This window comes from Rhinatrema bivittatum, chromosome 10 (genome assembly GCF_901001135.1).
Source record: "Rhinatrema bivittatum chromosome 10, aRhiBiv1.1, whole genome shotgun sequence".
Taxonomy (NCBI): domain Eukaryota; kingdom Metazoa; phylum Chordata; class Amphibia; order Gymnophiona; family Rhinatrematidae; genus Rhinatrema; species Rhinatrema bivittatum.
In genome coordinates this window covers 57,890,022-57,912,372 of record NC_042624.1, presented here as the reverse complement: position 1 = coordinate 57,912,372, position 22,351 = coordinate 57,890,022, and the positions used below count along the sequence as shown (strand labels likewise).

Genomic DNA, 22,351 nt, shown 5'->3' with positions numbered 1-22,351 from the left:
TTTTCTTGTTTCTCTGGAACCGCTACTCCAAACAATTAGAGAGAACACGGCTATTTCTGAAATGCACTTTGCAGATAAAAGGGGTTTACCATATAAGTTGGCAACTTTTGCCGATGACATATTCTTATACATCAGTGAGCCAAAGTCTTCTCTTCCCTTGCTCCTTAAAGAATTTTCTGATTATGGTGCTTTGGCGGATCTGAAATTAAATCTAAATAAGTCTACTTTACCTATGCAGAATACAGTTGTAGGCCTGTGTGGTACTGACTTTCCGATGTACTGTGCTGGCTACTCCTTTAAATATTTGGGAATCCGCTTATATAGAGATCCTGCTAAATTGAAGCAGATTAATTATTATCTGCTTTTAGATCATACTGGGCAAAAACTGCATGCTTGGATGAATTACCCTTTATCTCTTTCTGGTAGAATTGCTCTCTTTCAAATGGTATTATTGCCTAAGTGGCTATATCTTCTTCAAACTGTGCCTATGTGTCTCACAAAATGGGAAGTGCTACACATGGAGTCAATGATAAGTAAATTTGGCATGGAAAAAAAAACCTAGGGTTGCTATCCATAAGTTAATGAAAAAATGGAAATATGGGTGTTTAGGCCTTGCCAACCTGTGAATCTATTAACATGGCTTGTAATTTACGCCATCTTGGAGATTGGCTGATGGATTTGACTTTTTATACTCCTCTGGACATAGAGAATTAGTGGTCCCATGGGACTTATGTTTTATATTACACATTAATAAAGAGTTCTTCCCATGCCAGGGAATGGTTCTGTTCCAAATTTGGGATACATTGGAGGGAGGATTTCCTAGTAACTCTCCATTAGGGGAAATAGTATCTTTGCGCCAGGGATTCACAATCCGCTCTTTAGACATTGGGCAGCTAAGGGGATATGAATTTTAGCAATCTTTTGAGTGAAGACAATTTTTTTTTCAACAATTACAGAATGATTTAGATAAACATTTTTTTACCTATCTCCAAATTCGGCACTATATAATGGCTACGGATTTGCAGGCCTTGGCTTGTTTATTTCATGCAGAGCTGTTGGAGATTTTTGATTGGGAAGACCCAAGTAGGCATTCTTATTTTTATTTTTATCAGAAATTGCTGAAGAAGATACCCCCCATAGTTTATGATGACATAATACAGAGTTGATCCCAAGAATTAGGGATAACTTTTTCTGGTGATGCTTATGCTAAATGTATCATTAGGGCTCGCTACATTACCACTAATATAAGCCTACACAAGGTCCAATATAAGTTTTTAATGTGAACTTACATATTAGCTACACAGACATATGTAATGAATATTGCACAGTCCGACAGTGCCTTACGGCAGGGGTGCTCTGGGACATTTGTTCTGGACCTGTCCCTGCTTGCAGAAATTCTGTGGCACAGTCTGTTACATTCAGGAGATGATGGGGATTAATCTCCCCCTAGAAGCTAGACCTTTTTTGTTTGATTTACACACTCCTGTGAATACCAATGCATACCTTATGGGTACGAAAAACACTTCTCTTAGCAAAAAAAAAGAATATTTTGCATAATTAGCTCCTGCCAGAAGCTCCTACACTTACTCAGTTGAGGATAGCTTTACATCACCTGTGTGTTATGGAATATCATACTGAAAAAATCCATTTGACTATCAAGCGAAAGTCTTTCTGAAACTATGGGAAATGTATTTGCAAACTTTGCCTCATAAAACTCGGAGTTTCTACTTGAATGCTCCTCAGTGATGTTTGCCTGATTCCACTGGTTGCTTTGATGATTGTTATAATATTGTCTTGATCACCTTTGACATAATTTGTTGTCTGGGGTTTTGGGGTGGGGGGGGTGCTCATTGGGATGGAGGTTTTTTTCAGTGTTGGCCAGATAGCTGCTTGTTAGAGTGTAATCCTTATCTTTCGGTCAGTGACAGAAGGTGTGCAGATTCCCCATCCTCAGTCACATCTCTACAATGTTATTGTACATTCTGATTATGCTAAAATCAATCAAAAAGATATGAAACAAAATTATTCTTCCCTGATAATTTTCTTTCCTTGAATCCTGCTAGACTGGTTATCACATATGAAATTTCTCTCCTCCACAGCTGATGGAGACAGAGGATATACCTCTTTTATGACCTCACTATTGGCTATAAGAAAGGCGTGGTCCTGGTCCAATCTAGTAACCTACTGCCAGAGCACTGTCACCAGTTCACCAATAATTGCCGATAAAAACCTCATAGGGCCCACAAGACTGTTCTGAGTAAGGTAAAAGTATCAAAAGAGAGAACAGGCACCTTTAGGAATATAGGAAATATGCCTCGTGTATTCCTGGGTGGGGTCTGGACTGGTCTAGCAGGATTCAAGGAAAGAAAAATTATCAAATAATAATAATGTAACTTTCCTTTTCTTCCTACTATACTAGTCATGTATGGGAGTTACAAATGCTACTCCTTGCGGGGGGGACGGGGGGGACGGGGGGGACGGGGGGGACGGGGGGGGGATGGAGACAGGGATGCCTTGGCCCTGTATGTCCAACCTGTAATGCTTAATGAAAGAATGCAAGGATGATCAGGCAGCAGCCTTACAAATTTCCTCCAGGAAAGCTGAAGCTAATTGTGGCTAGGATGATGCTTGTGCCCTTGTGGAATGAGCCCAGAGTGCTGCCAGGGTCTGTTTATCTAACAGTAAGTAAACCAATGCACTTGCTTTCCTAATCGACCTGATTAGGATGGCCTAGAGGCTGCCTGCCCCTTCTAGGTGCTGAAAACAACACAAAAAGCCAGTCCGTTTTCCTAAAGGCATTTGTCACCTTCAAATATCTCAACAAAATCCAATGTACATCTAACAGGCATAGACTCCTGTCTTTTCTCCGACAGTCCTTACTATTGAAGACTAGAAGGGATACCCCTGATTTATATGAAAGCTGAGATCACCTTGGACCTGGCCGAAAGATGACTGAACCCTGCAAAACTACTAAGTAAGAATCCCTGCACAAAAGGGCCTGCAACTCTGAGATGAACTTGGCTGAGCAGATTGCCACAAGGAAGGAAGCCTTTTGTGACAAGTCTTGCTTTGGCGGCTCGAAGGGAAATTTGACTAAGGCTCTTGACACCAGACTGTGGTCCCACCAGTGTACCACTAGGTAAAATGGTGGCCTGATGAGTTTTACGCCTTTATGAAAACGCCCTATGACCATGTGCCGTTGCTATTGAGGTTCCTTTAATTTTGCCACCATAACATGCATTGGCTGCGACCTGGACCTTTAAGGACCCGAGGGCCAGACCTCTGTCCAGATCCACTTGCAGGAAATTAATATTTGCAAGATACCCATTCACCAAGGATAACAGTCCTGCTTGGCACATAAGCTCTCAAAGACTCACCAAACCCTGACATAAGACAGGGAGGTGGAAAACTTTCACGTCTTTAACAGAGTACCCTCTCTTGTGTAGGCACGCCCTCTCAAGGACCAAGCTATAAGAAAGAATGGAGATGTGTCTTTCATCATTACTGCTCCTTGCCAGAGAAAACCCCGCTCCTTGGGTGGAGCCAGCAAAGCTCTGTCCAGCTCCCTTACCAGATCCATACCAGGGTCTCTTGGCCAAGCTGGGGCTACTTGGCTTTCTTTATTGTCCTGCCTATTAGTGGCTATGATGGGAAGACATATAGCGGACCGATCCTTGGCCATGGGCATCTATTCCCCGGATCCTGGCTCTGCCCTGCACTTATGCCTTGGATTCATTTTCAGATATAGAACTAATGTCTACATCTGTTGCTGTATTTTTTATGCGAAGAAATTGCTGCTAAACAGTTAAAAAGAAAAAAAAAAGATTCTTCCCCTTTTTAAACACCCCCCCCCCCTCCCCGTGGGGTGTTCCATTCTGTAAGAACCATATGTCTGAGAGAACTATGCAACAGAAATGCCCTTGGTGACTTTCTAATGCCGTGGAGAATAGGATCCTCCTCAACTTGCTCTTTAGTGGAAACATCGGACATCCTCAATGTCTCAACCAGGCTAATAATAAGGGCCACCAGCTCCTCTTTCTGGAATAAATGGAATATGGTGGCACTGTCCCCCTACAAAGGGAACTCCCCTTCTTGTGAATCCTCTGGAATGCCTTGGGGAGAGTTCACCCCAGACCAGGAGGCTTCCCTAGAGGCATGGGTGCTCAAATGCCCTATAGGGGGAGGTTCTGAGCCTTCCCTAGGCCTCTTGGCTATGGTCATTAGGGGGCAAAAGGAAATTCAGATGTTGCTAATTCTGTGCCATGTATGCTTTATGCATGGACATAGTAAAGTCTGTAGAAAATGTTTCTTGCCAGGGGCACTCTTCAAATGGGGAAAACTCCTTTCCACCTGAGATCCCCCACCAGAGGTATCACCCAGCATGGCTTCAAAGGGAGGGCAGATCACCCCCATCCCCCAAGGAGTAGGGCTGCCTTCCTCGAACTGTAGCTGCCTGACTCAATCAGGGAATCTGCTCTCATTTGCTCTTCCCTTAGCTGAGGGACTGAACTTCCGTTTGTCTTCCTATCTCTCTCATACCTTGCTCCCTTTCACAGTTCAGGCAGAAGGAGCCTACAACACTCAGGATCTGCATGACCCCGACCCACTGCACATTTCTTCTCTCTAGGCATAGCTGCAAAACTCCAGGGAGCCTGCAGGAAAGAAAGCAAATGCTGCCATGGTAAGTAAAACAGGAAAAGTTCAATAATTATTATTGAATAATCCAAGGCGGCCACCCACAGACAACCAGGCCTTATTTATATACAAAAATTATTGAACTTTTCCTGTTTAAATTGTTTTTTTCTGGTTTGTTTTACATGGACCTTTGCAATTGATTTTGCAAAACACCTGTTGGATTGTGTTCATATTAGTGTTTGCTCGTCGTTCCATACTTCGTTGTAGGTTTATCCTATATCTTATAGACTAACCAATGTATTTAAGCATGAGCTTTCGAGGACAGAGTCCACTTTGTCAGATGCATGATGAAGCTTGAAAGCTCATAGTTCAATTAAATTGGTAAATCTATAACGTGCCACCCGACTCCTGTCATTTTTGCTACACCAGACTAACACAGCTATCTCTCTGAAGATTTTTCATTCCTAATGATTATCTCCAGAAAGACACTTCAAACTATTGTTGTATATAAATAAGGCCTGGTTGTCTGTGGGTGGCCGCCTTGTGATATCTGTTCAGTTTACCAGTTAAATTCCCCTTTCCTTCTCACACACATACACAGTTTTCCCACCATGCAAAGAAAATAGAATATAAAACTAGTAATACATTCTATGGCTGATGTCACTAGATAACAGAAGAGTCATTGTCTGATGACATCAGTTACAAAGCACAGCTTGAGCTACATGGTCTACAGTCACTGTGAACACAATGTGCCAAAAAGTCATTTCATCCAGTGGTTATGAGCTGGAATTCAGAGAACAGCCCCCAACACTAGCAGACAAGAAGTCTTAACATTAAATAATGATCCTCATCATTATAAAGATGACACATCAGAATATTAACACTATCTGACTGAGTTCGATGAAAAAGAGTTCTTATAAAGATGAAATGCCTCCTCGCAGGATCTGGTATAATATCAGCCAGCTATATGATAAGAAATATTCCATAGAAATTATCCAGCAAGCTGAATAGCACATTTTTAAATAAATAATATTTCATTCAAGTCTCAGACCTCCTAATCTTGCACTTACATCCCATCTATTGAAAAAAAAAGTTTCAGAGAATGCTGGTTGTTGATTAGTGCTTTCACCTCTTCGTTAAAAGCTTTCTTCACTAGGTTAACTATCATTACATTCATTTTAATGATGCTTCCTTTAGAATACTTTGGGCAAGATTCTTTTTCTAAAACATACTTGGTTAAAGTGTCATCTTGTACTGTTCTAATATACCTAGTTTGAGGTTACATTCCAAAGTCACACACACTCTTCTTGATGGTGCAGATTCGAGTCTTGCTTACTTTCCCTGCCCTGGTGCACATACATATTTTTAATCTGCTGACATGGTGCAGCATATGTAAAACTAAAAACACAGCTCAGCACGGGTACTGGAGTCCAAATTATTGCATGCTAGCTAGGATCCATCCTTCCTTTGACAATCTCAGGGTAGGGGGTCTGGCAAGCATTTACACCGAACTACTGAGCTCAGCACAAAATATATTTTAATTATTATGAAATGTACTAGTATTGTGCTTGCACCTGTGTGATTTGGGAATCAATTGCTGTCACCTTAAATTGAGTAATCTATGCTAACCTTTTATAGCTCTGTATACAGTGTCATATTTTAAAAGCATTCAAACAACTAGGCCACCGGAAAAAAAAAAAGCCACAGGGTAGCACATGCTTAAAAGCATGGCAGCAAGCAGAACCACTACCCGTGGCCCCATCTCCTCCAGCTGATTACTGCCTGAACTCCACGGGCAGGCCCCCCCACCCACCCACTTCATGTGGCCCAATGTTCTTCAATGAAAATCCTTCCTTCCAGAAAGAGGCACATTAAAGGCATAAGCAAGGAAGACACAGCAAGTGAAAAGAGATGGAAAAGGGAAGGAGGAGGAGAAATCTGGGGTGAGGGAAGAGAATGTTAACATGCCTTCTAAAAGTGAATTACAACCATCATCATCATCAACAATACCCTTCTGTTTAACCCTAACAGATTTCAGTAAATACAGGCAACTAGATCTTTCAGCGAGTTCCTACAATCGTATACATTATTTGCATGTCTGTTCTAAAAAAAAAAAAAAAAAAAAAGGGAAATCATTTTAATAAAACGTGCTAGAACAGAATTATGGATCTTAGATAAAGATACAAAAGTCAGCAAATTTATAATCACAGATACCATGATACTCATTATGCAGCACTATCTCTGGATTGTCATTTACACTACTAAAGGTCTTCTGTAACATCATTCTACATTTAAGAAAAAACAAAAACAGTTACAATTCTTTCCATTCAGAATTGCAATACATCTGAGGATTTCAGAACCTTGACTTAGGTGCAGGCAGTCAAATTAGCTTGTATGGGTTCCACCACTTTTCATATTTCATAGCCCTTTTGCTCTTAGGTGAAGTGAGGCAGACGCTCCAGGGTTCTAGTCCATAGGGTAGAAACGCACAAGTCCCAAAAGGCAGAGAACGAATCAACATTACTTTTGTTTCTGGAGGAACCGATCCATACACAATTTTTGAAATTCTCAACGTGTCTTTGCTTTCAAAAACTTAAAGCAGAAGTCTACAAGCTTCAGTTAAAAGCAGTTCTCTAATACTCCATTCGTAACAATAAATACAATCTTCACAATTCACTTCTTACAGATGATTGAGAACAAATTTAAATAATTCTCAGTTTTAGCCATGTAGGGTAGTACAGACTAAATGGAAAAAACAAAACAAAACAGAGGTTTTCTACTATCACTGAGCAGGTTCCACTTTTATCAATAACTGGGCTCAGCATGCAAACTAGCAGATGAAACGCTACAGTTACCAGACAAGAGAAGCTCTCTTTTGGCACAACGAAAGTATTAAGAAGAGCATTAGCAATGGATCCAAGGCACTGAGATCATATTCAGCCTGACTTACAAATGAGGTTCGAGTCTGTCAAGGTATGTACAAAACTAACCCATTTGGACACACTACCCCCAGAAAGATGAATTAAGTTAATCAATAGCGTCTCTGCGATAAACTTCAGCAGCTCTAGTCAGGGAGGTGATTGGTGTGTGTGTGTGTGAGAGAAAGAGAGATTGGTCAGGGAAGTGGCGCGTGTGTGCGTGTGTGTGTGTGTGTGAGAGAGAAAAAGAGAGAGATTGGTCAGGGAGGTGCTAGATGCTATATTTCTGTTTCCATTTCTTCAGTTTTGCACTGAATGCAAAGTGGCTTTTTTGGGTTTCCATTCCAGTTTCTGTTTCCATATTTGTAATTTGTGGTTTTTCTTATTTGGTGAAGGTTAATTCTATGTATGTGACAGAGGTGAGGTGTTTTACCAGTATGTAGGCAATTGTATCAATATAATTTGTTGTATTTTCTCAATAGGACATATATTGGTGATAAATTACTGTTTTTCATAAGGAGGGCTAGTGTGCCTGCTAGGAGAGAACGTTTATGTTGCTGTTATTGAGATGTCACCAGAAATCTCTTTTTGTATGGTAAATTGAAAGGGGAAGGTCCTAGTTCTGTTCTGCCCCCATTGTTGGGGGGTCAGGGCGGCTCCTGTAGATACAGAGTATATGTTTACTTTTAGCCCTGTGATGATCATGTGTTCAGTGTGTCACGCACGTGAGAACCATCTGTCAGGTGTGTCCCAACAGAAAAAAGGTTGAGAACCACTGATTTAGAGCACGGACCTAGCGTAATTTTAGTAAGTTATCACAGGAACCTTACATACTGTATATATTTTCCAAGTCTCCGTGTCAATTCTTTATTCCTTCAACTCGATTCTTAAATGGATGACCCATTTAATAGTCGACATTAAGTAGTTCTGTGATAATTATCAATACCATGGTGAGTCTACATCACTATTAAAGGTGAATTTTAAAAGCCCTACACATGCCAAAGCCGGGAGATACGTGCAGTAGTCATACCCATGCGCACAGCAAACATTTTACAAGGCATGCGAGTATGCGTGTATCTCCTGGTACGTGCACAAAAATGTTTTGTTTTTTTTTAAAGGGGCAGGGAGTGGGCATATTGGGGGTGGGGCATGGGCATTCCAGGATTTTTTTTTTTTTTAATGAAATGCACGCATAAATAATTACAAGCACAAGTGCAAACTGGGGTCCCCTACAACATAAAACTTTACTTCTGCTATGGATGGCGTGTAAGTTGCAAAATAAAAATTTCTAGGCTAGTCAGCGGGGTTACAAGGATCGGAGCCAACAAGGTAAAAGGGAAGCTATTTAGCTAGAGGAGTTAGAAAGTCCTATCCTTTATCTAGGTGCTGGAAATGAACTGGGGAAAGTGATAATTGCATCAGCACGCGTATTTCTTAAAATTCCCCCATTTTACACGGTAGAGGTGGCATTTGCACGCACATGCATGCAGTCCATATAAAATTGTGCACATGTGTACGCACGTACTGGTTAATTTTAAAAGCACTGCATGCACCAAAGCTGGGAGACGTGTATTCGTGACTCAGTGCGTGCCACGCGGATTTTAAAGCCTATGCAGACAAATCATAAAAATCTAAAAACGGGAAGGGAACGGGTGGGCAAAGTCTGTAAAATGAAATCAGTGCATAACTTTACTTCTGCTATGGACGGCGTGTAAGTCATGTAACAAAAAAAATATAGGCTAGTCAGCGGGGCTTTAAGGGTCAAGGCTAACAGGGTAAAAGGGAGGCAAGTTAGCTAGGGGGATTAGCAAGTCCTCTCCTTTACTGGGGCGAACTGGGAAAAAGAGCTATTGCCTCGGCACGCATAGCTACTAAAATCCCCCTCCATTTACGCGCTTGAGGCGGCATTTGTGTGCAGATGTGCATGTCAATATAAAATCGCGCACAGCTGATTTTAACGTGTGCATATGTTATAAAATGGCCATATCCATTAGTGCGAGCCAGCTGTTTAAAAGTAATCTTAACTTCTATTTATTTATTTAGATTTATATTCTGCTTTTCACACTTTTTTCAGCGCTTCAAAGTAGATTACATTCAGGTACTGTATTTCCCTATCCCCAGAGGGCTTACAATCCAAGGGGGTTATTTTCTAAACCCTTACCGCATGCGAAAAGGGCCTTTTCACATGCGATATGATGCAAATTAAGGGGAGGGGAGGAGTCTGTGAGGGGCGGAGTCGGCGGTGTTTTCGCTGCCGGCGATAATGTTACTAACATTTTCGTCGGCGGTAGTGCGCCAAATAACTACACCTTTTACGGTGTCGCTAATCGGTGCGAAAGCCGGCAGCCGGCACACCACAGTGGCATGAAGGCTGCGGGCTTTCACAAGCCCGCCCCCCCTCCCCAATTGTTTTCGTAGGATTCACCATTCTGTGAAAGAATGGTGAATCCAGGACTAAGTTTGTACCAGTTTGTACCTTTCTACATGTTTTTGCTGACCTCTATGGCAAAACTGTAGTGCTATAAACATTTGCACTAATGGATTGACAGTAGGTAAATGCCCTATCCTTCAGGCATAAATTGGTTTCCACAGCTATCAGCACGTTTCTCGGTAGCGAAGTTATACCATGATGAACAATGTCATTAATGTTTAGTACTATTTCTATTTGGATGCCATATCATTATGAACATTTGCACAACATCAGAATGCTCTGAAATTTTACCTGTTTCCTTATAAACATAAAATAATAATCAGTTTACATACAATTATATTTTTGTATATTTTTGCTTATATAACAAATAATTAAATGATAAAATAAAGCGTTTACATAGAATTACATATTGCTAGCAAAGCATAGTCCATATAAGTCTTGCCCTTTTTTTGCAGAGGGATTTGGTCGAAGATTGAGAGAGAGGGGGTAGCTAACCCACTCCATCTTGGTTAACTCCAAACCACTAGCCACCCTCTTAGAATTATTATTGCATAAACCTCTCTCGGGAAATACTTCAAGGAAGCTTATTAATTAATGGGTACATGCTGTGAGACATGCCATCACATTCTACTGAAAAACTGAATGTCAATTTGATCACCGGGCTAATCTGATCAAGGAGATGGGCCACACTGGAAAGACTTTCTCTCTAAAGCGCATGTTAGACAAACATAATCACATTCGGGATGCCTACTGGTCATATCTGGACTAATTACTAGAGAAAATAGTTGCAATCTGCTTTGTCTCCTTGGCTCTTTTTTTTTTTTTTTTTTATTATTACCAGTTTCATGCATCCATTTTTTACATTAAGTTTGTGCTTTCTGGATTATAACTGAATTATTCTGCAATGTGTCTAAAGTGGCATAATGTATTAAACAAATACACAAATTAAAGAAATTTCCAGCTCAGTGTTTTCTTAACCTCAGATCATAGCCCAGAAGTGCTAATTCATCAGCAAATGAAAATCACAATTTGATTTAAAAAAAAAATGCTAACAGACTCACAAAGGTGGTACAGCAATAAGAGAAGCAATGGCTTTTTTGTTTGCTGAAAAAAATAAAAATTCATATAGTGCTACTTTAAAACTCAAGCATGCTATTACCAAAAGGTTAATTTGGATGCACTTAGATCAGAGAACAGCAAATTTCCTGAAAAAACAAAAAAATCAAAGGAAAATAAATATATTAATACATATTCTTATAGAAACAGACCTTTCAGGAAAAGAGATAAAATTCTGATAGTGTTCATCTTGTAAAATTGGAGCAGTTGTACTATAAATATTAAAGTTGCCATTTTGACCCATTTACACTTCAAATGTTAACTCATATGCAAAACAAATTAGTCATTAAACATTTGAATTTATCAACCTATACTGGTGTACTTTGCAGTAAAGAATGAAACATGATGTATTGTGTTTTCTTGCTGGTTTGAAGATACAGATAACACTGTTCTGCTTTTCGCTTGTCCTATCATACAAGGCAGTATAGTTGTGGCGACTGACAGGTGACCCAGTACCTCACTACATTATGAAACAAACTAGAAAACTAAATCTCCAGTCAGAAAGTAGTTACATTCCAAGTACAATATTAAAGCAAGAGCACATCATCGGTCATTGGGCTTGCTCAGGCACAGAGAGAACTATCTTCTAACGATATGAAGATACCACTGCATTGATCACAGAAGGGCGTCCAGGTGAAAGCACATGGCAAGAAAGAGTCCAGAAAAGAATGTGGTGGGTATGAGTAGGAATGAGGAAAGAGAGGTAAATCAAATCACTGATACAGTAAGTGAAGCAAATTTACAGTGTCGCTCTGAAAAAAAATCTTAAATGTGAATAAAAAAGATACTGACTTGATTTCCTACCAATCTGACTATTGCTTTTACTGATGAAAAATATACACAAGCTCTACAAACTACACACGGAAAGACGAGGGAAGTTAACGGCTACTTTAGGAATCATACATGTCCTACTACAACTCTTGCATCCATTCCTGCCAATCATTCATCTGCTTGACCTGCTTTTGATGAACAAAGCACGGGGTTCTTGAAGGATTTTTTTTGCCTTGTTCTTTCCCTGGCCTCTTATTTATGGTCAGAGGTTAAACTGCTGACCTCTCACCTTCCAGGCAAGTTTTTTCCCCTCTTATAAAAGGTTTTTCACAGCATGCAGCAGTGGGATTAGCCACTCTCTACTTGAACAAAAGCCATGTCTTTGTACTGGTGGGTTTGGGCATGGAGCCCGCACTTCAGAGGAAGCTGTTCCTACTTAACATTCACAATAACTACGTTGTGAGGCCCCTAGCCTCTCAGTGTCTAGACTTTCAACCAAACAGCCAGGAGAGAGAGAAAATCCCATCAGGCACTCAAGCGAAAATTAACTAAGGTATCCTGTTGTGAACCTGATGAAGATGTTATTTGAGCATACGGTAAAACTTTCTATTGTTTAACGTAAAGATAAGAGAAAAAGTTTTTACAGCCCAAAGCCTCCAGCCATCATGGGTTGCAATGTATTCATGGGTCACTACATTTATTTTTCCTCAGAACATGGCTTCTCCCCAACACACCCCCTTAAAATAATAAGCAGATCATTAAACAACATTCAAACCCTTAAGCATAAAAAACAACAACATTCAATCCAATTTTAATAACCGGGGAGGGGGGGGGGGGGGAAGGGGGCACATTAAGAAAATATTACTAAAAACGTAAGACTGGAACCGGCCCAGTGAATCAGCGCCAGTTCTGTTTACCATTCTAGGGAGAATCTGAGTTTGATTCCTGGGTCGTGTCTTCTGCTTCCCGGGGTAACTGGAGCTGAGGATACGGCAGAGGCAGCACTCACAGCCCCCTAAGGAGAAGGAGCCCCAGTCATCATGCGATGGTGACAATCAGTGGCCAGACTTAAGGTCCAGATTACGGGGGGGGGGGGTCCTTAAGGAGCCCCAATTGCATGGCAGATACTGGGCTAAGTAAATTGGGAGGGAAAATAAAGTAGGGGGGATAACCCCCGGGTGATATGAATGAAGGCAGAGGGTATGGTAGCCCAATGAAATCCAGTTCCAGCTGAGCTGGAGGTCTAAAGAAGCAGGAGGAAACTGCCAGGCAAAAAACAATAATTTGAAAATCTTACAATTGGCAATAAAAGAAACACTTATCGAATTTCAGATTAAACAGAAAATATAACCGTGCCATAAAATATTTTATCATGAACCGAGAGACTGCTTACTAAGTGGAACAGGGTCTACAACCAAACAAAACCTAATTTTAAAAATTAACTTAATATCATATAATATCAAAATTGTAAAAACCTAACTTACTGAGATGGGAGTACAGTATCCTACACATTAGAAAAAAAGAACTGGTTTGGGGGATGCAATCTGAAGAATGAATGTCTAAGGTACAAATGCCTAAATGCATTATTAAAGTACTAGTGTGCAGTATTAGAGACACTGTTGTAGTTTTCAGAGCTTCAGTGAGACACTTTCTAACAAACTGTTAATCATGGCACTACAGAAACAAAGAAATCTGGGAACAATTCATGATGGTTAGTTTCCCCTGTTACAGAAATCTGCACATAGCTACCGTATGACTAACGAACGTCAAGACTGCTTTCAAAATTCTCAGTGACCTCATAAAGCGCTACCTGCGCTTTATGAGGTCACTGAGATGGGTGACTTGGTGGTATCTTGCTATATTTCATTCCATGTGATCAGGGTCCGATCGGCATTAACCAAGGGTAGAGCAGCTTGATTACACCACAATCAGGCCCAATGCAACACCGGCGCGCAGAAAATGGGCACTCATGACTTAGCGCCCACTCTCCTAACTAACACGCGCCGATCAACCTCTTTGGGGCGCCCGATGCAATATGCAAAGGGACTGCTGCGGTTAAAAAGTAAGCACTAGGGAAAATTGTGTGCCCCTAGCGCCTCCTCGGCAGCAGGCGGCCAGGAGAGGTGGCTGTCAGCGGGGTTAGAGCATCCCTTTTCCTAACCTGACTGCCGGTACATTTTTATTTATCTATTTATTTTTTAACCTAACTCCTTTTTTCATTTCCTCTGACTTAATATCGCCACAATATTATATTATATTACATGCATATTCACTGTGGATATCCTGAAAACCAAACTCACTGGGGAATCCCCAAAGGCTGGGATGAAGACCAGCCCCTATAGAAACAAAGGTAGAAAAGAAAACAGTAAATTTTCTATGTCAAGGGAAGTCAGGGTGTATGAAAAGTTTAAACAAAAAAATATACACGAGGCTCTACCATCTGTCGGAAAAATGTGAATGAAATTGTATGAACAATCTGAAAGTTATTTGGGATGGGGGAACAGGCAGACATGATGATTTTATAATGTTAGTTTCCTTGTAGGAGACCAGGCTAACGTCTGGCAAAATGTTCAGACATTTTATGCTGCCTAAAAATTAAACATTAAATTATGCTTTCAATTTATGAGTTACCCTACTCTGACAGCAGACCCACAGCATTACATCAAATACAAAGAGTATAGTAGCTACCAAACCTGTCCTGGATTACCCCCAGCCAGTCGTGTTTTCAGGATATTCATAATGTACCATTCATCAACCAAACCACCAAGGATTGCTTCCACAAATTACATATTCTGAAAAGAATAAAGCCACTTTTCCACGCTCAGGACTTTAGAACAATCTTGCAAGCAATAATCTTCTCCAAACTAGATTATTGCAACTCACTACTTCTAGGCCTCCCAGCTTCATATACTAAGCCTCTTCAAATGGTACAGAACACAGCAGCCAGAATCCTTACAAACATCAGGAAAATCGACCATATCTCCCCTATACTCAAAAACCTGCATTGGTTACAGATTCATTACAGAATCATTTACAAATCCATCACTACCATCTACAAGGCCATACACCAACACACCCATCTCGACCTACAAATCCCCTTCCAAAAACATTCATCTGCCAGACCTATCAGGGAATCCTACAAAGAAGCACTCCAGGTACCTCTTGCCAAAACGTACCTACATAAATCTCTTAGTCTTAGAGCTTTCTCCTCAGCAGGTCCGCCTCTATAGAACTCTATCCCACCGGACCTGAGACAAGAACCCTGCACACTAACATTTAGGAAAAGACTGAAAACTTGGCTTTTTAAAAAAGCATTCCCAGCCCTGGACTGATTCCTCCACTCAGCAGTACAACACCTATTCAAAAATTGGACTGAAATTAGAAACATTGGACTGAATTAGAAAAAATTGGACTGAAATTAGAAACCACTAACCTCTCACTCATACCCAGCACCACCCACTCTCCACCCACTCTCACCCACCACCCACTCATACCCACTCACACCCACTCACCCACTCATACACTTCTCCCACTCATACCCACCACCCACCACCCACTCATACCCAACACCAATCTCTTACTCATACATAGTACCACACACTCATACCCAGCTCCGCTCACACACTCATACCCAGCACCTTTTATTATGCCACACAACTGTACCTCACTGATTCAGTTTGCTACACAACTATATTACTGACGCAATTGGCTGCACTGTAAATATTCTCTTACTATATCTCAACTATATTACTGACGCAAATGACTGCACTGTAAATATTCGCTTACTATATTACTGAAGTAATATCTCAACTATATTACTGACGCAATTGGCTGCACTGTAAATATTCTACTGTTCAGTTGTCCCTCCCCTTTCTAAATCCAAGTTATTTCTCCCTGTTTCATTGTAACTTTTTCACATCCTTACTATTGTTTAAGATGTTTGAACTTTGATTATTGATTATTATTCACATTGTTAAATGTAAACCGGGTTGATGTGATTCTTGTCATGAAAGTCGGTATAAGAAAATAATAAATAAAATAAATAAATAAATATGCATGAGGAAGTCAAGAAGATGGGGAGGAAGGGGAACAAATAGGAGGTGAGGGACTCAAAGGAGCAGAGGGGCTTCTTTTCTCCTTTGCTCTGTCTGTTCTAGCCTCAGTTCCCCCCCCCCCTTTCCTTTTACTCCCCCCGCAGGCTGCTTGTGAGGGGGGAGAGACTGCAGCAGGAAGCAGCGAACGAAGACTTAAAACAGGTACCCTGTAGCTTTTGTCAGGTGACTGAATTAGGAGGTAGGGGAACTTCAGGGTTTGTTGATTGTGCAGCAGGTTGTAAATTGCACAGGAACAGGATAATTATGCGGTTTCTCCTGTACTGAACAGTGTCATGTCTGGTTGCATGCAAAAAATAAAAAAATTGTGCATCCTGTTCTTGTCTGGTGTGATCATAGTGTACAGTGAACTAGTTATATTTGTGCAAACATGACATGAGCCTCTTTTGTAACCAGTTCAAGACAACTCATTTGCATTCACGCTGCATTGTTAACCTAAACAGCTGATGTTTTTTGTGTTTTCTTGTGAATTGGCAGGAGGCGGTTAGATGACATGCATTCATAATTCCTTCTTTTGTGTATTGTTGTGATGACTTAGGGGTCAATTTAAAAAAAAAAAAAATTGCTCAGTGCTTCATTTAGACACATAAGTTATGAGCACATAAATTTAGGTCTGCAATTCATTCAGCTAGATTTAGATGCAAAGTTAGTTGACTAGCCACCCTCTTTTTAGGCACCTAAATTTATTTATTTATTTAGAAGCTTTTCTATACAGATATTAGTGGGTACAACATATCGGTTTACATCCAAACTGAAGGTAGAAATTACATAAAACAGGGAAGGGGGGTTGGGATAGCAGTGACTAAAAACTAGAGAAATAACTAAAAGGAAGGCGAGAAAAATTTAGACGCTCAGCCCTACTCAATTTTCAAAGGAGCAGATTTAAATCCTGTGAAAATGGACTTCTGCTCACACTATCTTCATTATATTCTTTTCATAGCTCTGTCCTAGAATACAAGAGTAGCGGTGCTGGCTTGTACAGCACCGCGACTATAACATGAGATTAAGGAGGCGACAATGTCAGGGCCAACAAGGGGAAGGTGGGACAAGTAAAGGCGGGAAAGAAAGGGGGAGGGCAGACGGGGAGAATCAGCGGTTCCAGGCACAATTTCAAAAGCAGAGCTTGGACAGGAAGGGAGGCAGTGACTTAGGCTAAGGCGCCAGTCACATTCTTCAGGCCAGGAAGGAAAAGGTGGGCTCATCTTTTGCGGTGAGCCCACCAGGGTCCCACCCCTGGGATAGTGTATAGAGCAGGCAGAACAGCATCTGCTACAATGCGGAGAAGCCGAGATGGAGGGGATAGATCGGAGCGGAGCCAAGTCCACATAATCAAAAGAGGCAGATGCACCTCAGTGGCTGGCCTGCTTCACCAGGCCAGCCCCGGTGGCTTCAGCCAGCACTCCCCCCGATTGCCCCCCCCCCCCCCGGTAGGCCAACTTGGGTGAAAGCGGCCCGGAAATCGGGCCTCAGGCAGCCGCGGTTGCGACCTCCCCCAGCCAGCTAGCCCCGTCGGGGCCTCGACCGCCCCTTCCCCATCCATTTGGGAGAGCCCCACCTACCCTGTTCAGCAGCCAGGACCCGACAGACCGCAGGACGTGCCTCCCCCAATGGTGAGCCAGCCCGAGGCCGATCGCGTGGTACAGAGAGTGAGCGTTGCGTCACAGACGGAGGAGGCGATCAGCATGCCAGGGGATAGAAGACCACGAGTCAGAGGCTCGAGAGAGGCGCTGCGAGGCAAGGGCCCAGCGGAGCGCAGAACGGCGTCAGCGAGCGTCGGCCGGAACGGAAGGAAGGCGGTGGACGAGGAGAGAGGCAAAGGAAGAATGCAACTGCGAGGAAGGAGCAGGGGATGCCCTGGGGCATCAGGTCGGGCGGCAAGGCCGAGAGAGTCGTTCGGGGGCGACTGGACAATGGCAGGCGGTGAGTGCGGGTGGGAGACCAGTGGCATCAGGGTCAGGGCATTACAGGGAGGGGAAATGACCCATACTCCACAGATAATTTGTGCGGCTTGGGGGTAAGAGCAAGTCCCGGAAGCAGCACATGCAGGCCAACCGCCGGGGTCAGTGAGCCCCGGTGCCCCATGGCAGAAAGAGCACAGGGGAGGGAAGGATACGAGGAGGGCTTGTTCCTGCCCCAGGATGCACTCGAAGGGGATACTGTGCAAAGGGATACGAGCGGCAGGGTTTATTTTGAATCCAGGATGGGTTTTACGACTAGTTCTTCTCCTTTTTCAGGTTACCCGGAAGAGGATTACCCAGGTACTGCTTCAAGGGAATCCTGGAGGGACCACATGCCAGGACATGCCACATGAGGGGAGAGTCAGCACGTGGGGGAGCCAGATTCAAGAGCGGGCGCAGTCATGTCGGATATCTTGCATAGAGTCACACCAGGTAAAGAAGGCAATGCAAGCCTCAAAGGAGTTCATAAGAAAAGGCCAAATAAAAAGGGACGGTCTCACAATACTTCCAGCACAGACAGCAGCTCGTCTAGTACAAGTTCTACTGAATTCAGTTCATCAGAGAGGCTGGACGGCCACTCCAGCCAAGGTCCTAGGATGGACATAGGGCACCCAGCATTGGCATTCTTGTCGGAATTATGGGAAGGGGTTCCCAAAAAGTTGCGCATGCGTATTCAGAAGCGGAAATATGTGAATATATTCCAGCTCCTAGACGGTCGCAGAGGAAGCAAAAAAGGACGCAAGAAGAGCAAGAAAAAGAGGAGAGAGAATGAATCTACACCCAAAGTATCCAAAAACATCCTCAATTGGACCAGGGGTTTTCTACGGCTAGCCAGCGTAGAGGGGCACTACCAGCCGGGGCTTTACAGAGTGCTTCTGGCTTACGGGGATAGTATATTGGGCGCTTTCAAAGACTATGGGGGATGGGCCTGGCTTAATTATGATGAAAAATTCCGGAACAAGATGGAAGGAAACAAGTGGGGTACACAGGATATCAACCTATGGCTCACGCAAATGACCAACAAAAGCATAGGAGCAGACAAAGCAGGGACGGGTGGTACGGAAGGAGGAGGGGCGGGCATAGGCCTGTCCAGCGGGTTGGTTAGTTCATCACGGGGGCCCGGTTTCAGTGGTAAAAGCGGGTCAGAGCAGCGCGGTGACGCCGGGATTTCAGACATATGCTGGAGGTTTAATAGAGCCACTTGTTTATTTCCAGAATGTAAGTTCAGGCATGCTTGTTCCTCATGTAACGGAGCCCACCCTGCAACCAAATGCCTTCAAAAGCTGGCAACAGTCACCAAGACTGGGGTGAAAGCTTGAGGTCCCCAACATTAAGGACTTTCGCAGGGGAGGGGTGGGTGGGACATACTCAGGAGTCCACAGCGTACGAGAGTAGGGTTCCCAGCCTATGTTGCCAGTTGTTGTCAAGTTAAGTTTTGGATCATTTAGGCTCGATTCCCCGGTTGATGCTGACTATATGTTTCATTTACTGGAAGGTTCTATGCGGGCCGGTTCCAGCAGTATGATGCATGGTGCCACGAGTTCGGGAGCGGACACAGAAAGAGGGGCTGCGGAGGAGTGGGCGCTGATCCAGCGTTCTGTGGTGCCTGCCACATGGATGGCATACAGCAAAGGTCATATGGCAGTTAGCGGTTATTTACAACCTAGAGGATGGAGTGATGGGCCAGTCCCAGAGGGTTTATTGAAACGTTATATCACAGCAGCGAAAGATGCTGGCTGCTCATTAGCGACAGTCCATTCGCATTTGGCAGGGGTTTCCTTTTTCCAGAAATTGTATGGATGGGGCACCCCCTTGGTTGAGGAAGGTGCTAGCAGGTTGGCAAAGACAGCCAATACGGTATGAGGATGTGATTGACTTGTCGGCTACACTGTTGGGCATTTGCTGGTCCCCATTCAAGGTGGCGCTTTCGTGGGCTTTCTTTGGGGCACTCAGAATCAGCGAGTTAGTGGCTACTTCGAGACGCAATGCCACAGATCGAGGGATAACCATGCAGTGTGTTCAAGTCCACGAAAGGTTGGCGACGTTATTTATTCGGAGATCCAAGACAGACCAGAAGGGCAAAGACACCTTTAACAAGCTCATCCCAGACCGATGTGCTTTAGCATGCTCAGTGAGAAGAACCCAAGATTATCTACAAGTACGTCCTCCAGTTGTCGGCCCTTTTCTGGTGCACAAGGATGGTACACCATTGACTAGATTCCAGTTTAGCAAAGTTCTAAATTTGGCTATTACGGTCATAGGGAAGAATGGGTGCAGTTATAGTTCTCACTCATTTTGCATTGGGGGCGGCAACTTCGGCGGCTGAGGCGGTCATGCCTGAGGAGGGGATAAAACGTATGGGCAGGTGGTTGTCCAATGCATTCCGGTACTACTTTCGCTACTAAGAGGGGAACGTAGGAGGCGGGAGGGAGAAGGAAGGGGGCAGCTGGACAGATTCTAACATTTGTTTTTGTGTTTCAGAGCGGTTGGGGTTGGTACATACGTCAGGATGTGCCTGGATCGTGGGCCATTCGTATATCCATCGGGCGCAGAGAAAAGCGCTGAAGCACCCATATGGGGAATTCCTAGATCTAGAGCGGTTGGGTTGGCGATTGTCATGGTTCAGTAAATGGGGTATGGGTTGGGATGAACTCCTACCCTTTGTGCAAGACAGAATAGATATGTGGGGTCCTCCGAATATCTTACTTATCTACCTAGGGGGCAACGACATTGGTGTCAAATCATGTAGGGAATTGCTCACCTGTATCAAAAAAAGACCTATCCCAAATAATGATTAGATGGCCTCAAGTGAAGTTAGAGTGGTCGGACGTTATAGTCCATCTCAAAAACAGGGATGAAACAAATTTGGCAGTCCGGGGTTAAGAAATTGAACAGGCAGATGGGGAGGTGGATGGGATGGGAAGGGGTATTTTGGGTTAGGCATCAGTGGTCGTGGGCAGGGGAGGCTGGGTTGTTCAGCGGGGATAGAGTCCATCTATCCGAAGTGGGAATGGACTTATTTAATAACTCACTGCAAGAAGGGTTGGAGATGGAAATAGCGAAATGGTAGAGGGCTGCAGTGGAGGAACAAGTTGACATAGGTCGGCTTGTTAGTGGCGGTTAACCCAAGCCCATTGTTGTATTGGAATGCTGTGGGGTTGTTGGTTGGGGGGGGGGGGGTGGAGTGCCTCGTGTAGCGGGGGGCTGCTACACGGGATGGCTGGCGAAAGGAGGGGCTAAAGTTCCCGGCTAGAGCTTGCTCTCGCTGGTTGGAGGCAGAGTGGGGAGGGGCCGATCTTCATCACTGGGGTACAAGGTGGTGGAGGAGAAGGGGAGGGGGGAGGAGAAATTGGGTCAATTAGGTTAAGGTTAAAATTGGCAGTTGTGAGGGCTCGGGTTATATGTAGTTAATAAACTGCGGCCTATTTCATACCATATAATGTGTATGTGTATTCTTGGGGGGGGGGGGGTAGGGACTGACGGCAGAACGCACTTATTAAGTCTCTATGTTATTATTTAAAGTGCAAATATGAACCAAAGTAAATAAAATAAACTTGAACTGGTAAATTAACAGAGGAGATCCATAAGTCAATCAAGGAGGCAATGTGGGTCACCATTTCCAAGATGGCTGCCACTGACATGCCACAATGTAGGAAATCACAGAACAGTGTTTCCCAACCAGTGTGCCTTCAGACTTGAACAGGTGTGCCTCGGAAAAGTCACCACTGCCAGATGCTCAGATCCAGGCCAGCACCTGGGCACTGCTCTCAGCACCACACACCAGCAGGAGACACCAGAGGTGGCTCTTAAATAGGTAGAAGCTCTGTGTTATCATGCATTCCCCTTCTTCCTAGCTACAGCATGAACCCCAGAGTGTAATAATTAATAGGCAGCTTTGTCCTACTCATACAGGGGTAGATTTTATAATTTTGCGCGAGTGCGTACTTTTGTTCGCTCACCAGGCGTGAACAAAAGTACGCTGGATTTTATAAGATACGCGCGTAGCCGCGAGCATCTTATAAAATCCGGGATCGGCGCGCGCATGCATGGGGGTGCACATTTGTGCAACCTGTGTGCGCCGAGCCCGGCGCGCATTGCCTGTTCCCTCCGAGGCCGCTCCTCCCCCCCCCCCCCCCGCACCTTCCCCTCCCTTCCCCTACCTAACCCACCCCCCGGCCCTATCTAAACCCCTCTACCTTTTGTTGGCAGATTTACGCCTGCTGAAAGCAGACATAAATCTGCGCGCGCCAGCGGGCTGCTGGCGCGCCATCACCCAACCCGGGGGCTGGTCCGGAGGCCTCAACCACGCCCCCAGGCCAGCACAACACCCCCCCGGTCCCCGCCCCGAACCGCCCCCTGACCCAGGACATGTCCGGACACGCCCCCTCCCCGCCCCTTTTACGAAGCTCC

The 22,351-nt window shown here is 43.8% G+C and overlaps 1 protein-coding gene and 1 long non-coding RNA gene across 4 annotated transcripts in view; one reads left to right on the top strand and one right to left on the bottom strand.

Annotated features, from left to right (window-relative positions):
- Positions 1 to 22,351, bottom strand: part of DENND1B (DENN domain containing 1B) — a 505,088-nt gene that overhangs the window by 441,903 nt on the left and 40,834 nt on the right. The gene's annotated exons all lie outside the window — the stretch shown is intronic.
- Positions 4,552 to 22,351, top strand: part of LOC115099854 — a 47,393-nt gene continuing 29,593 nt past the window's right edge. The window contains exon 1 of the long non-coding RNA XR_003858901.1: positions 4,552 to 4,681. This is a non-coding gene — a long non-coding RNA (uncharacterized LOC115099854). The remainder of the gene's footprint in view (positions 4,682 to 22,351) is intronic.